The following is a 16,831-nucleotide window of genomic DNA, read 5'->3' as shown; positions in this document are numbered from 1 at the left end:
TTGAAGTTTGGAGTGTTTACTCCTATGGTTCGCTTCATTTGGGCAGTGGGAATCAAAGCCGTTTGATCTCAGGTAAAGTGCACAGGTCATTAGGAGAGAGTGAGCGGGTCTCTGGAACCGAGCACACAGACGCTTACATCTGAAAAATAAGGTTGTTATGCTTACAGATCTGCACACTCCTAGGTGTCGCTGCAAACCAATTATATAATTGCAAAATAATATCAGCTGCTTTTTTATTATTGACCAGATTTCAGTACGTAGGCCGAGGTTACTATTATAAGGAAATACATCCCACAACAACACCTAAAATACGTGAAAAAATGGGCAAAAAAAAAATGATGGCAGGATAAACACAATAAATAAACCATAAGTATATGACGGTGTTGGATCATTCCAAAATGAAAAGGATCTATTTCACGGACTCAAATTAAGTACCATAGCATCTTCAGAATATATAGCTGTGGGTGAACTTCCACTGAACTGTCTGTAAAATAAAAAGTTAAAATGGCCAAAGATATTCAGAAAACTTCTAAGGAAATCAAGTCTTCAAAGACCAATGATTGTCATATCTTTCTTTGTGGTATACATATCGGGTACAGTACACACTAAACATGAACACAGTGGAGGTAAAGAAAGGCCTAACCAGGGACAGGGTTGCAAATTAGCTTCAGCTAGAAACTTGTGTGCAGGACATCTGTTTTGTATTTCATATGAAATAATGTTTAATGCATCTGTCCCTGATCACTAAACATCGAAATAAATCAATAAAACACACACACATTATAAACATGATGTTTATACATGAACGGTGCAACACCAGAATTCCTTTTGTAGTATTGGCATCTTTATAAAAGCTCAAATTCCACATCAAGTTCATTTCAGATAGTACAGTATGAACCCTGAGTGAAATGATCATCTTGAAAGCGATGTAATTGACCTTTTTGACCTTAAAATAACAGCTTCAAGTGCTAAAGTCCTGAGCAACAGTACAGTACTTTACACCATGGTGTTGGCAGAGCTGTCAACCCGCAGGAACATTCATTAGTAATGCAATCATAACAAGGTTTGACGTATTGTGAGCGTTCTGGCTGCTTAGAAATGTCAGAAGCAGCGGCAGGGTTTGAATGTTTATTCCAACAATATCAACAGGAAATAAACAATGCAACCGTCATCTTTTTCTGGAGGTGGCTCTGTGTCGGCCCGTTCCCCCTCTCAGGACCCAGCCTCCTGCAAGCGACCAGAACCAGGCTACCAGCATGCTTTTATTGAGTGACTTATAACCTGATTCTGATCTGCTGTGTGGCCGCTGTGAGCCGCTCCCATCACTCCCATCACGCTGCTACCACCAAGCCCCCAGGAAAAATCTGGAATGCTGAGGAAAATATTCGTAGTGGCCAAACGTCACCCAGCCCAGAAAGACCTTTTCCCAGAGTGGGGCAGGAATGAGTCCTGAAACCCGGAAGTGAGTTACCTCTTCATAAATCCCAGTGTTTACGTGTCTGAAAAACGATGGTTGTTAACAAGTGGCTGAATAGGACAGAAGTTGTACGTCGTTACGCCGAACACGTAAACACTCAGTTAGGTTCCCCCTGTTCTGCTTGAAATACTTCTCGTTAAACTCAGTGTGGCTAAAAGGAACAGCTTTGTTAAAATATGCAAGTCAGTTGAAAGGATCTTAAGTTGGCGTGGCGTTGAAGTCAACCCGCAGTCGTGCGTGTGTAGTTCGCTGATAGCCTAACGTTAGCATTTTGCTTCTGGCGATTAGATTTATGATTCGGGTCATTTAAATTAGAGGTAGACACGTGGAGATTATCAGGCTGAACAAAACGTGCATTCATCAAACTGGTTCGTTTTCCACAGATCTTTTTTTTTTTTTACAATATTCCAAAACCCTCTGGAGAAATTGCAATGCTTTTTTTTGAGGGAACCGATGCGCTGCTTACTTCCGGGGCGGCCTACAAAAAAACCTCATCCCCACTGACTTTCATTGGGAAGGAAACGTCTGTAAATCGGTGGATACTTTAAAAAAACAAACAAATAAACTACCTAGTATTAACACTTTTACAGCCCTTATTAAAAACACGAGGTTTTAAAAGTTATAAAATGCGCAAAGAAAGAGGATTTATTCTACTGAGCCGGGGCTTAAGGGGACGACTCAATGCTCTCGACAGCCAGGCTTGAGCAGCTCTCATAGGAATGAACGAGGGCCCTTCTCCAACGCTGTATCCAGTTCTTATTATCCATCCACAGCTACCACAGGTATAAAAGTGAATTTCAGTCTTAAACCTTAGATGCCAAATCACAAAATGACTGACTATTATATGGTTGCTTTAAGGTAGTACATTAGTGGCCACTTGCACTCTGGTGAAACCAAACCACATCACTGTCTGTGAAATGTACAATCTATGGCTGTGACTAAAATGGAAAATATACAGCATGCATTTGTGTCCTTTTGTACCATAGTGATCCTTTATCTCAGCTGATCCACTTAATCACACACAGCTGATGCTCAGACAAACAGCATCAGTGCCCCTTTGGTAATAACCCCGTTTGTCTGGTTTAACATATTATTTATCTGATGCCGTATGTCAGCGGCATCTCGGCCTGGGAATAGATTCAGCCGTTATTGGTTTCAATGTGCGAGTACAGGGATGACTTAGAGTGAATCCATCTGTGAGCCATTTAGGACTCATCTAACCTGGAATAAAGGGTCACTTCTGCAGAGGGACTCCAAACCAGACAAGAAGTACAGAACCTGTGAGTGTGAAGGCATAGATACAGGTCTTCAGTGTCTGGGCTTAAAATAAATGACATGTTTAGACACTTTATCTGTGAAATGGTGTAACCAAAAGGGGAAACGACACCCCGAGCAACTGGTGGTATATTTCTCGTGCTACTTTCATGTTTTGTAATGTTTTTATTTTTATTCCCGTGGAAAACAGGCCATGTTATATCATGTCAAGATCAGCCACAATGAAGCCTGGCAGCAGAAATATCCTTAACTATAATAAAACATCAGTGGTGAATGTCAGTGTCAGCGCCTGCGAATCAAAGAGAGAGGCTTCTTTCTAGGCTTTTCATTTTCAACCGGCAATCATACCGGGAGAAATCCATCATAGCAGGGGCAGAGATAACAGCTGCACACTGACAGCTGCCTCCACGGACCACAATGCAATGCAGAGACAAAACATGTTGCATTTCAGGTGAGGGCCACAGCTCTTCATGTGACTGGTGAAGCTCTCGCTGTGCCGTTTGCATTCCTGCTGTCATATATATCCCGGTGAGTTCCTACACGGCAGAGATAAGGTAAAGTAAAATACGTACCTGAAATAGACTGATAAGTTGAGGGAAAGTTTATCTGCCAATTTCAGCACTTTCTCAACTTGGACTGCATGTGTAGGGCTTTAAGATACAGCAGATTTTCCTCCTCAACCTTTATGGTTCTCACTGAATGGAAAAAGGGATACGGCAATGATTCACAATTGTCAGCAAATCCCATTTACAAACCCAGCAGTTTGTTGTCCGTCTCTCAGTACCTTCCCCACGTAATGTGTAATGTCCCTTTGCAAGCATGTACTCCAAAACTAATGCACATGTTCTTTATGTTTCATACAGAATACCATCTTATTGTCATGTCTGTGTATATATATATAACATTAATATAAAGTATTAAAAGGGACAGCTTCCCATTTACTGATGTTTAATGTTGCTTTATATGACTACACAGCTCTTGTGGTATTCAAACCAGTGCAGCTCTCCCTTTATACAAAACAAAGGCTTACAGGATTTTAATTCATGATGAGGTTAGTGCCAATAAACATTGTTTTAATCTGTAAATATAGAAACATAACAACAGACAGGGTTTCCACTGTAGTACATGTGTATTTCTTCTTTCAGTCTTGGATTATTACATATTTTCTGGCTTGTTGGAACACGGACAGCTCTGTGAGAACATTTAGCAAATCAATTTCAGAAACAGTGTCCCCATTACCATAATCCACCTCACTGTGAACACTGTTTTCATGGGAGATTTTTCTCCAGTGAAAACTTGTTCCAATAGAAACAAAAGAAGAGTTTTCTGTGAGTTATCCCGGGACACTTTCCCTGGAAAAATTTGGATTTTCGGTGTCGTTTTTCAATGCTGTTGAAATCCCATTTCCCCGAGGCAGGGGCAGAAATCTCAGAGGTGTTTATCTTTTGAAAAACCCAGGGAATAACAGTCATTTCCACTTGTCACAGAAGAAAAGCACAGGTGTAATTAAGGCAAGACGTCATTTTTCAGACACTTTTTGCATCCATAAAATATCTTCTTCAGCGGAGAGAAAACATCAAGGTGTTTGTTTTTCTATTTCTGTAGATTTACATGAAAGTTCACCTTATTAGGTAATGCTTCATCTGGATATTTAAATATGCGTCGTGAGAGATCTTAATTACACAACAGAGAAGTGTCGTAAGTAGCGAGCAGTTTCATCTTTCAGTTAATGTGTTTACTCTCTCCCCGTGAAAACGTAGAACAAATTCTCCAAGCAACTTTCCATTTTTATTCCAATTGATATTCTGAAGGTTTTTACAGAGGCTTTGTTCATGTATGATTCATAGCCTTGACTTTTAAACAATTTTATTCCCAAAAACATGGCTTAACATTTCTGATTTTGTCAACAAAATAAACAACAAGAACTTTGAACCTTTCTTTATCAAATGTTTGGATTTCTATTCTGGAAATAGCACATATTTAATAAGTCAGTTGGCAAATTGCCCTCACAAACTAGAAGTAAAGTAATGTAAAGGTAACCAGTGAAATCACTCTTCAAGAGGTTCGTTTATATGCAGTATTTGTCCTCATATTCCCATAATTTCATAAATACAATACATTAAAAGACCTGAAATAGGCAGCTATAAGAGATGATGCTAAACTAAGCCTGTCCTTTAATTAAAGGAGTGTTTGATTGGCCAAATGAGGAGGAATCCCCTCCTGTCTTTTAATAGAACAATGGGTGCAGGACACAAAGCAGACACCTTAGCTCAAAAAAGCAACATAGATTATATAAACATGTCAAGAAGTGTCAAGGTAACTGCTTTATATTTTGATTTATATAATAGTCCAACATTTATTTTATTTTGAAGGCACGTTTGGTCACCTGGTGTAGCTGTATTGGAGACAGGTGGTGCTGGGAATAGGGCACCAGTAGGCACTTGGTTTTTTACCTGGGTTATTCTAGCAAGAAAGGAAAGGAATGGAAAGGGAATTAATAGGAACCTTTGTTCTTTGTTGATCATGGAAATAAATGGACAAAACGGAGATTCTTGTCTGGACTTGCATCCTTCCTCTGCGTTCAATTCACTAACTGGTGCCTCAGCGGCCGTTTTACGTTTTAAGTTAATTATTGATTTATTTTTATAGGATGTTGGCCACTACATGCAGGTCAGGGCCACATTTTCATTAACATTTCTCTAGCATAGCCCCAACAACAGATCAGCCATGCAGAAAACACCACCTGTACGTGCCGTGTCCATAAAGTAAGTCTGCTTATGCAGCCTGCAGCCCGTAGAAGCTTTAGCATTTAGTGCTACTCTAACCCTGTAGGGCCAAACATAGCCGATGTGGAAGGAATCGTCGATACAGCACACAATTACATATTTTCTGCACACAGCTCTGATGCACTCAGACCAAACCATCTATATTTGTTATTTTCTGAAACACACAAAGAGGCAGCATCAAAGCGAGCTGACACATGTTGGCATCTCTACGCCAGGTCGATTCTCCGTGCCAGCGGCCTTTCTATACCCAAACCATCATTATTCTGCACTTTAAATGCTGTGTAATCAGTCACTGCTACGGAGCATTTGTCGGGCGCTCACCAAGGCCATGTTTCCTCCCACAGCTCCACTTGCAGAAGTCCTGCATGCATCAGAGGGTCTGGCTGTGCAGACCGAGAGCAGACACTCGTGCCATGCTGGCTTTTTAAATAAATCTATCTGGATGCTTTTCTGTTTTCTAAGGCAAGATGGGTTTTTTTGCAACCAAGGACAACAAAACCATTATTCATCACGGCTGGCAAGACAGCAGTTTAAAGTTTCATGGAGGCTCAGAGTGTTGCTTTGTGAGCATGTCTTGCCTCCAACCTTGGCCATTAAAGGCTAGAAAATGGAGGGGTTGGCATTTATTTGAACCTTTTTCTTTTCCTGATGATTATATTTTCACAGTTTGAAGCCGTGTAAGCTCTCAGATATTAAACAATTATAAAAAATAGACTTTAAAGGCGGGACAGATCCACTTTCCAAGTGTGTTTGTAACTTCTTATTTGTCTTTTTGTGCAGAAACTATAAACACATACATGTTTTATGAACATAAAAAATGCAACTTGTCTCTCTCAAACACCCAGTTGTCATCTTGTCTTGTCCTATAAGAACTGAAATCATAATTTAGAGGACACACTTCAGTTATTATTTATTTGAGTTTAGTGTATGCACAACAACAACAACAACAACAACAACAACAGTGTTGACAGCTCGTGCCGTCTCGTCCTGACACCCATCCTCCACCCGTCGCTCGGTGTGAAAGTATTTTAGATCCCCGTGAATGTGTGGGAGTCTACGGTGCTCAGGGAACCAAAATTGAAGCTTAAGAACATAGCTCGTAGCCACAGCCTGACACCTGCTTTGATGAGTGTGTGTGTGTGTGTGTGTGTGTGTGTGTGTGTGTGTGTGTGTGTGTGTGTGTGTGTGTGTGTGTGTGTGTGTGTGTGTGTGTGTGTGTGTGTGTGTGTGTGTGTGTGTGTGTGTGTGTGTGTGTGTGTGTGTGTGTGTGTGTGTGTGTGTGTGTGTGTGTGACCCAGCAGCAGCAAAGTTTCCTTCCAGATCTCTGTGTGAATCCCAAAAAATCAGAAATCAAAGTTTATTTATATAGATGTCAGAGTCTCTTGGGGCTTTACAGAAAAACAAACATAGATGAGATATAGTTTAGAACCAGCTGTAACTACAGGCTTTATGAAACAGGTCTTCATCACACAATAAGAGTCTTCAGAAACCTCTGCACGGCGGCTGTGTGTCTTCCTGCTGCCTGGCCGTGCTTCCCTTCGTGCCGGGTGCTGGGTAGAAAACATTTGTGATTGGGCCGCGCAGCGAGCTCCGTGTAATGACATGCAAATGTGTCTCTCAGACGGTGAAAATGTGTTTTTAGTCCACTGCCACCTTCACAGCAGGCCGGGGAAGCTCGGCTCGCTTTGATGTTGGAGCTGGTTTTCCACGAGGCGTTCATGTCACGTTGGAAGTCTGCGTAGGCTCCGGTGTCACCCACAGAAGTGTTATCTCCAGCAGCAAACATTGCAAGGAATTGTTGGCAAACATGATGCCAAAAGATGATGCTGTGTTTTGATCATCTAAATGCAATCAATTTTAATTATGTAAAGCCATTTCTGCTGCAGCGTATCTATGGATGACTCTGAAGTCATGTATAAGTAAACTGAGGGAGGCTGAACGATCAGGAAAACATACAAGATGTGATTATTATCTCAATATGATCCGCAGTATTAGAGGGATTGGTCATGGGGGTCCTATTATGCTTTTTTGTAGTAAGTTATTTAGGTTAATCCAGACTGGGATATGGGAAATAAAGAGCTTTTTGAACATTAAAGCATGGAAACATGTCACAGTAGAGACATTATATACTGATATGAACCTGGAAAGCAGCAGAAAAGGGCCCCTTTAAGTTAAAGTAAGGTCAGTACAGAAGGAATATTGTTTAATTAAGTCTGTATGGTTTATCTGCAGGATATATCTGCTCATATATGTCAGGGAGGGGAAGATTAGGACCCAAGTGCAGCACAAGGAGGTGGAATACCACTTGCAACAAAAAGCGAGCTTTATTATAATGAAAAACAAAAAATACAAAGCTAGGGAAATCCAGGACATGAAAAAGACTTGACTTGATACCTGGGGGACGACAGGAACTGATAAAGAACACAAGGGAACGCAAGACTAAATACAAAGGGACTAATCACAACACAAGACACAGCTGGGGAGGGGAGGCCGAGACACCAGGGCAACAGGTGACAACAATGAGACAATCAGACAGGAAGTAAAACTAGAGACAGGAAGTAAAACTAGACCACACACACAGAGGATTAACATTTCAAAATATAACAGGAAACTACAAACACAAAACAAGGATCATGACAATATAGATATTTTCACATTAGTATTACTTTTTTAAGTCATTATTGCTTTTTCTTTTTGAAAAAAACGATTAATTGTGGCACCCTAAAACTGATGTGGCATTTACCCTTTAAGTGTATTTCCCTTTTTAATGTCACGTAGAAAAAGAATATAAGGCCTATTTTCTCAGCCTGATTCTGACATCCTTTAAGAGATTAGATAAGAATGACTTTATTAATCCCAAACTGGGATTTGTTTGTGTTGCAGCAGCATAGTACAGTAAAAGGCATAGCAAATAACTAGAAACAAAGTAAAGACATCATGAAAAATAAAAACAAACTTAGAGAAAACATTTACAGCTGACTATGAAGATAAATAATCAGACAAGTAAACACTATTGAAATTAATGTAGATCTCTTTGGCATTTCCATAAAGTAAACTTCTCTATACAGGCAATAAAAGCACACACTCTTACACACACACACACACACACACACACACACACACACACACACACACACACACACACACACACACACACACACACACACACACACACACACACACACACACACAGAGTTGGCAGCCTCCTTTAAATGGCCGAGAGAGCAGGTGGGGTTTACAACTCAGCGGGACTCAACATCTTGTCAGGGTCCATCGTCAGCGAGCCTCTGCAGCGGGCTGATAACCCCGGGCCGAGTCTCAGCCAACACTTCACACTTGATCATCGGGACGGGTCTGACCCAGAAGAGGAAATGCAAGGAAAGCAAAATAAAACTCTGAGCAACAAACAAACCAAATATTTATGTTATTCAGAAAGCAACTCTGATGTGACTAACTCATGAATATTGGAGGATGCCTTTTGAGTTAGAAGTACTTCAGAAAGAGACTCCCTCTCTTCTATTCCCTCACAAGTTGTTTCATAAAAATTAGTTTCTCTTAAATAGGAAAAGTTAGCAGGTGCATCGGACCAGTTGGTTCTTTATCCTGAGGCTCCATAGGAGGTCATAGACGAGCCCGAGGATATAGCATCATCCTTTGTTCAACTACGCAAAGGCTAATGGGGTATAATTATATGTGATTAATGCCTGTCTCTAACAAGAAACACTCAGGGAAGAAATCTATACATTATTGTAAATCAAAATTCCCTCGCTGAAAATATTCCTCACACATTTATACCCGGAACCTTTTCCTGTGTCGTTCAGGGATCTATTAATGGCCAGAAGAAGATCACACAAAATACTTTGGGATTTCAGCCTTTGCAGACCATTTACATGCACTAAAACCTAGAGAACAAACTACAGGAAAGGGGGAAAGCATTACAGGGTCTCTGTAATTGTTTTGCTTGAGCCTTCAACTCTTTTCCTTTCCACCTTTATCCTGAGGGCAACTTGTAACACCAGGGGTTTAAAAGGTGCCTGCAGTCATTAATCCAGGAACATTATGGAGTGTTACGTGCTGTGTTTGTATATTATATTCTGACCCAGGGGAAGGGGTTAAAGAAACAGAGGCTTCTTCATGTGCTGCTGTACAAACTGCACCCATCACTTTCAGAGACATGTGTTGTATAATTTATACTTCATGCATGATTCAAACCCCAGCTATACTGTAGCAGCGGGGCAAGTGAGGGTCAATCTGATTTGAGATCTGTCCCACAACACAGGTTGTTATCCTTTGCATGACATGTACTTTAACTCAAATGCTGTGTTGTCTAAATGTCTATCCTTATGTCCTTCAGGTTTGAGTTCTTACACACAGTAGCTATTCACTCACGCTGGTTTTTTGCGATGTATGTAATGAGGGTCACTTTTCACTGTTTGTACCAAATAGCCTATTTCATGCAACATGAGTCAATGTAGATGGATGTGTTGTATTTACCGGGTATGATTAAAGTATTGATTGCTGTGGGGGGGAATGAGGGTGTTGCAATGATTAAACAATCATAAGATCATAATGCAAAGTTTCCAATCAATACAGTAAAAGGAAAGGAAGTCTAAAAATCTTGGATATTATGAAACAATATTGCTGCAATCACATGAAAACCAAGAACTGCCAAATGTCTGTACTTAGCAACCAAAAAGAGAGCTTTGAGACACTTCAGTCACATTTGTTTTCAGCTCAAGTGGATAAAACCACCCTCTTAAACCTCAGAAAATAAATTCAGTCTTTCTATCCCCGAAATATGTAGAAATCACCAAACTTGGAGACGTTAGCAGCTCACAATGTCTCCACAGAGCTTGACACTTACACAGCTTTAGAGTAGATTAGAAAACAAACATGCGTTCTTGTCCTGAAAAACAAACTGTAATGAGCAGGACATTAACATTAATGCATTAACATGGTGTCTCTCCTGCTGAGGCAGATATTACAATCTAAATTGATCACCAATTAGCCCTTCTTCTCACTGTGTTCACATTTAAAGTGTCGGGCTCCTGCTGGCTGACGGACCGCGGGGGCATCCTGCGACATCAATCACTTTCCAGAGTCCAATGAATAATTTCAGCACTAAATTGAAATCATTATTGATAACTATCATCAAATAATGCAAGTGAAAGAGGCCGACTTTAGTGGGCAAATGGCCTGGAAATGCTACAAACATTCCTTATATGTTTGATGGGATAGTAGATGCTCTGTGAAGAGAGGAGTTCTCTGCGAATTCAGCTCTACCCCGCTGTGCCGTTATTCTTTATTACTCGACTCGTTTGTTTTGAACGAGACAATCGAGTTTAGAAATAACAGTGTTGAGATAAAGGTGGTTAATTTAAAATCCAGTGAAGGACTCATTTAGACTTGATAGCCAGTATAAAGTCAGCTGGGACTGATGGGATGGGAAAATCTAGTTACCTTGGCAACAAAAAAAGGGGAGGGATTCATCCATTTGAAAGCAGAATTAAAAAGTTAGCTCCAAACTCATGGATGCATGTTTTAAAAATGGAAAATTGATCCTAAATATGAAATTGCTCTTCATAGATTCCTTCCTCATGAACTTTCCCAATGCCGTCAATCTCTGAGGGAGGCATTTCAAACCTTGGAAGTTTAAAAGGGGTCTCTCCTTACCACTTACTGTGGTCACTACAGTGTACAGTTAATGCACTTTTACACCTAGTTTGAGTCATGAAGTAGGATTTGTAGAGGAAAGGGTTCAAGGCTTTACCTTCATAAGGGCAAAATAGCTTTACGAAGAACACTGTTACTCATAAAATCCAATTTCTAGAAGTGCATCCGCCAAAAGAAACCTCTTCTGGCATTTGGCACGAGAAAGTAGTTTCTTGGCATAGCAACGTGTCTTGTGTTCAACTCAAGAGACATCTCCTCACCAAAGAAGTCCTCATTTAGAGGTTTTCTGCTGATGGTTGCTGACACCGTCTCAGACACCAATCTGGACTCCCCCATATGTGCGAAATGGAGTTGAAGTCTGATGACTGGAAAGGCTGTGGCGTATGTTTCTGAAAGACAAGCTCAGTGTGAGTGAGACTGGCTCTGGCAACACTGCTTTCACTTGGTAGAAATGGGACTGAGCCATGGTCGGTTGCTCTTGTATCTCTTTTTTTGGCAGCATCAAATGGTCAAAGTTTTTTCCAACTGGAGTATGAATTATTAATACGTATACCCACTAGGGATGGTGAGGGTAGAGCAGAGATGGTGTTGCTTGGATATGATATCGACCTGAAACCCGGAGAGTCTGTAAATGCTGAGATTTGAGGTCAATCTTTACAGTAGACCTATTCAAACATCAGAATCTTTCTTTCCTCTTTGCCTCTAAAATGAATGATTTTGACTGCATTTCCAATAACCCTCATCAAACACGTTGAGATTACTTTTTTACTTCAATTGTTGCCATGGGATTTCCAGTTGTCTGACTGACATTTCCCTCAACGTCCTCAACAGCAATTCTAGGAAAATGAACTTCACAAAACAGCCTTAATAACAACCTTTTACTCGGCTAACAGCGCACGAACGAACCTTAATTGACCTCTTTTAGCGTGCACATATTCTCATTTTTACTTTGACGAGAACAGCCTGAGAGGGAGGATGACTCACCTGAACTTTATTCTTCCTCCACGGTCGTGAAAGTCATCGTGACCCGTGTGATAGAAACGTTTTTGTTGCATGAAGGATTAGTTTGTGTTCTGCTTTTGACGGATCGTTTACAGTTTCAGCGACACCATGATTGAGAAAATGGAAGTTTATGTACAAAGTGTACATCACAAAATAAACACTAGGAACATAAATGAACTAACAGTTGACAAATCCGAGATGAAATAATAGTTATAATAGTAATAGTATAAATCCTCATGTTTCCCACCTTTCCTCAAAGACATGCATCTGGTTTCTAATTCTCACTTCTCCATACCATAGATTTAATTTACTAGATTCTTCCATTTGTTTAACCCTTGTATTATGTTAAGGGTCAATTTGACCCATTTCAGTTTTTGTGTTGACCAAAGTACTGGTTATCCTTTCTTTTTCTTGATGAAATTTGGTGACTTTTCATCATCTAGGGTCATGAACTGGTGTGTAAAATCTGGACACTCTGATGTGTAGTGGAATGTCTGTGCAGAGTTTGTATACAAAGATGATGTTGCGGGTCATTTTGACCCAGACCCTTTAATGTGGGTAAATAGCTGTTCAGATCCAAAATAAACATGTCTCTTTGATGTACTTTTTACTTTGATGTACAATTGTTTGTATTTTGATTGCCTCTGAGACCCAGAGCCAGGTGTGTGAAGAGAGGGAACTTTCTCACACTTGTCCTTGTCACTGTTCTCATGTCATCTTTTTGACAAACTCACCAAAAATGAGCTCCAGAAGGACGGCAGCTGAGGAGGCTTTATCACAGATTTTGAACTGGGATAGTGATGTAGAGGAAGATATTTCAGAACCAGAGGATCTTTCAGAGACAGAGGACAATGTTATTGCTGATCCAGATTGTCAATTTTCCTACGATGAGGAGGATTCAGAGGACGAGTCTGCCGTTGTTCCTCCAACAGATGAAAACCAAGGAATGCAGCAATCATCATCCACAGAGGGGACATGGGCATCTAAGGACGGTAATATAAAATGGTCAACATCACCACACCCAAGCCGAGGCAGACTGTCATCTTCCAATGTGATCAAAATGACTCCCGGTCCTACAAGATTTGCTGTCACACGAGTTGATGAGATTCAATCAGCATTTCAGCTCTTCATATCCTCACCAATAGAGAGGATTATACTGGAAATGACCAACTTGGAGGGGAGACGTGTGTTTCAAGAGAAATGGAAGCCACTGGATCAGACTGACTTGCATGCTTACATTGGAGTTCTGTTATTAGCTGGAGTGTACAGGTCAAAGGGAGAAGCAACTGCAAGTCTATGGAATGAAGAGAATGGAAGGCCAATCTTTCGTGCAACAATGTCTCTGGAGACATTCCACATGATATCTCATGTGATCCGCTTTGACAACCACGACACCAGAGCTGGTCGACGTGAAAGAGACAAACTAGCTGCGATCAGAGATGTGTGGGATAAATGGGTTGAAATTTTACCTTTGTTGTACAATCCTGGTCCCCATGTTACTGTAGATGAGCGCCTTGTTCCATTCAGGGGGTGCTGTCCTTTCCGACAGTACATGCCCAACAAGCCCGCCAAGTATGGCATCAAAATATGGGCAGCCTGTGATGCAAAATCCAGCTATGCATGGAATATGCAAGTATACACTGGAAAGCTACCTGGAGGAACATCTGAGAAGAATCAGGGGATGCGTGTGGTGCTGGAAATGAGTGAAGGGCTGCAAGGTCATAACATCACATGTGACAACTTCTTTACATCCTACCGCCTTGGAGATGAACTTCAGAAGAGAAAGCTGACCATGTTGGGAACAGTCAGAAGAAATAAGCCAGAACTTCCCACTGAAATTCTGAAGATGCAGGGCAGACCTCTGCATTCCTCAATATTTGCTTTCACTGAGAAAGCAACAGTTGTTTCATACTGCCCAAAGAGAAACAAGAATGTTCTTGTAATGAGTACAATGCACACAGATGCATCTCTGAGCACAAGAGAAGACATGAAGCCACAAATGATCCTGGATTATAACTCCACCAAAGGAGGAGTTGACAATCTGGACAAAGTCACAGCAACATACAGCTGCCAGCGCAAGACAGCCCGTTGGCCTTTGGTGATTTTCTACAACATTGTGGACGTGTCTGCTTACAATGCCTATGTCCTGTGGACTGCAATCAACCAGAAATGGAATGCCGGCAAATTGTACAGACGTCGGCTTTTCCTGGAAGAACTCGGCAAAGCACTTATCACTCCCAAGATCCAGACGCGAGCCAGGCCAGCTCGATCCCCAGCAGCTGCAGCTGTCATTGAAAAGGTCAAGCTCAGGTCACCCGACCAACCTGCAGCCTCACCCAACCCAACCTCACCCAACCAACATCCAGTGGACACAGGTGGAAAGAAAAGGAAAAGATGCCAGGTCTGTCCCTCCCGAGAGGACAGTAAAACAAGTACCTCTTGTGTGAAATGCAAGAATTACATCTGCAGAAAGCACACAGTAACATTCTGTCCATCATGTGGAGAACATTGAAAATGTTGAAGAAAAATGTGGAGAACATTGAAAATTTGAAGTTCGCTGGGATGAAGTTAAAGTTGAAGTCAAAGTTAAAAAGAAATGTGTTCATGAAGAGGGAAAAACGTAGCCCTTGTGCTTTCTTTGGTCAAGGAAGGAGGAAGGGAGGAAGGAAAGAAGGTAGGAAGGAAAGAATGGAGAAAGCAAGGAAGGAAGAGAAGAAGGAAGGAAGGAGGAAAGAATGAAGGGAGGAAGGAAGGGAGAAAAGAAGGGAATAGAGGAGGATGAACAGAGAGAAGGAAAACAGGATGAGAAGAAGGAAGGAGAGAGCATGGCAGGAGGAAAGAAGGAGGGAAGAATTATCATTTTGAGCCGGGAGGAGGACAAGAGGATTAGACTAAATAGTTCTTAAATATAGTGTTGGAATTAAAAATGTATTGTATGTCACTTTTCTAAATGTTTATGTAGTCTAAAATAAAGTTGTTATTGGTTTAACCTGTTTTCTTCACTGTTTTGAGTGCATTTACACAGTATGGGTCAAAATGACCCGCAACATAATCAATGTAATTTTTTTTCAACATAATACAAGGGTTAATGATTGCTGTTCTTATCACTCGTCTTTTTTTTTATTCCCTCGGGTGTTTTCTCCTGTAATAAGTAATAAATCATCCAGTTTTTAAACCAAGTTCTTACTACCTTCCCTTTCTTGCAACCTTGTCTGTCAAGAAATGCGTTCCCATACAATTCAACTTTCCTAATTCAGTCAAAACAACTTTCCAACGGTTTCAGTTTACATCTTTAAACGTACAGTTAATACTCTGAAATAGAACTCAACATAACAAAGTTACACAAAATGATTTGCTTTTATTTAGACAACAAATCTACTTGGTTAGGTTGAGTACACTATCAGGCTTTTGCTTAACATGTGTAGGTTTTTTACATGACCCCCGCATGACGACACAAAGATCCAAACAGATGCTCTCTATCAATACTTTGGTCATAAATATCTCCTGTATTTATCCTTTATTTATACAGCTAAAAAGGAGAGACCTGGCCAAGAGGGCAGCATGAACAATGAAATAAACACAAACAGTAAACACTAACAATACAGCTGCAATGGCACAGATTATCCAGTCAATATGCAAATAAAGAAGCTGTTATAAAGCAACATAAAACACGACTTCAATCACGGGATATAAGAGCAATCACATCGACCAAGAGTATTTAGTTCTCTGTCCTTTAAGATTTTTTTCCTCTAGTTCTGTTCTCAGTAAAAACACACAGTCGATGCATGTTATGTGAACATGTTAAATCCAATCTGTATACATATTTATAGAGAGTACACATGTAAAAACCAGTACATGGAACAAAGATGGGTCCATAATTATCAGGATTTGGGGAAATTTGGTGGAAAAATATGTTATTTCAACTCAAATTTGTTCAAAGGGAACACACATTGTTTGTTTGGCTCGACAGAACAGACTGTTTGTTTTTCTGTATTGTTTTATCAAACTCATGTACGTGATGTAAAATGCAAAGGCACAAACCATTTGCTTTTCTCATGGTCGATGAACCAACGCAGGGAATTGTGTTTCAAGGCCGTAAAGGAGCCCAACCGCTCCGACACAAATCACTGAGATATGCTCTGAAGCCATATTAGTGCGTAGAGTAACTGGCAATTAAGTAAATGCATGACATATTAAGTGCTTGATAATTATGGTGTCCTTCGTGCAATATATTTTTAAAACCTCCTCACTCAAAGTGTTTCCTTTTATTGTTGCTGTAAACCTTTAAATGCAGAGTATTTTTTCACCATATTGTGCGCAAACTGGAAGATCTTGGCTCAGTGGGGCAATATATGCTGCCAGGATTATTCAGGAAACAGAAATAACTTTTCAGAATAAGCCTTTGGTAATTGAGTGCAAAGCAGCAAGGTTTTTATTAAAAACTCCACCATCACAAAGTAGAACTTCATTACTCATACACCAGATATAGTCCAAAGTTGAATCCAATATCCGATCTATAGCCACAGTTTTAATATGCTTCATTTGGATTGAATTCTATTAGCATAATGATATTACAGGGTTCTTCACTGATCCTCGAGAACATCACATTTTATCTTGT

This window comes from Eleginops maclovinus, chromosome 11 (assembly GCF_036324505.1).
Source record: "Eleginops maclovinus isolate JMC-PN-2008 ecotype Puerto Natales chromosome 11, JC_Emac_rtc_rv5, whole genome shotgun sequence".
Lineage (NCBI taxonomy): Eukaryota > Metazoa > Chordata > Actinopteri > Perciformes > Eleginopidae > Eleginops > Eleginops maclovinus.
This window is presented reverse-complemented; position numbering follows the sequence as displayed.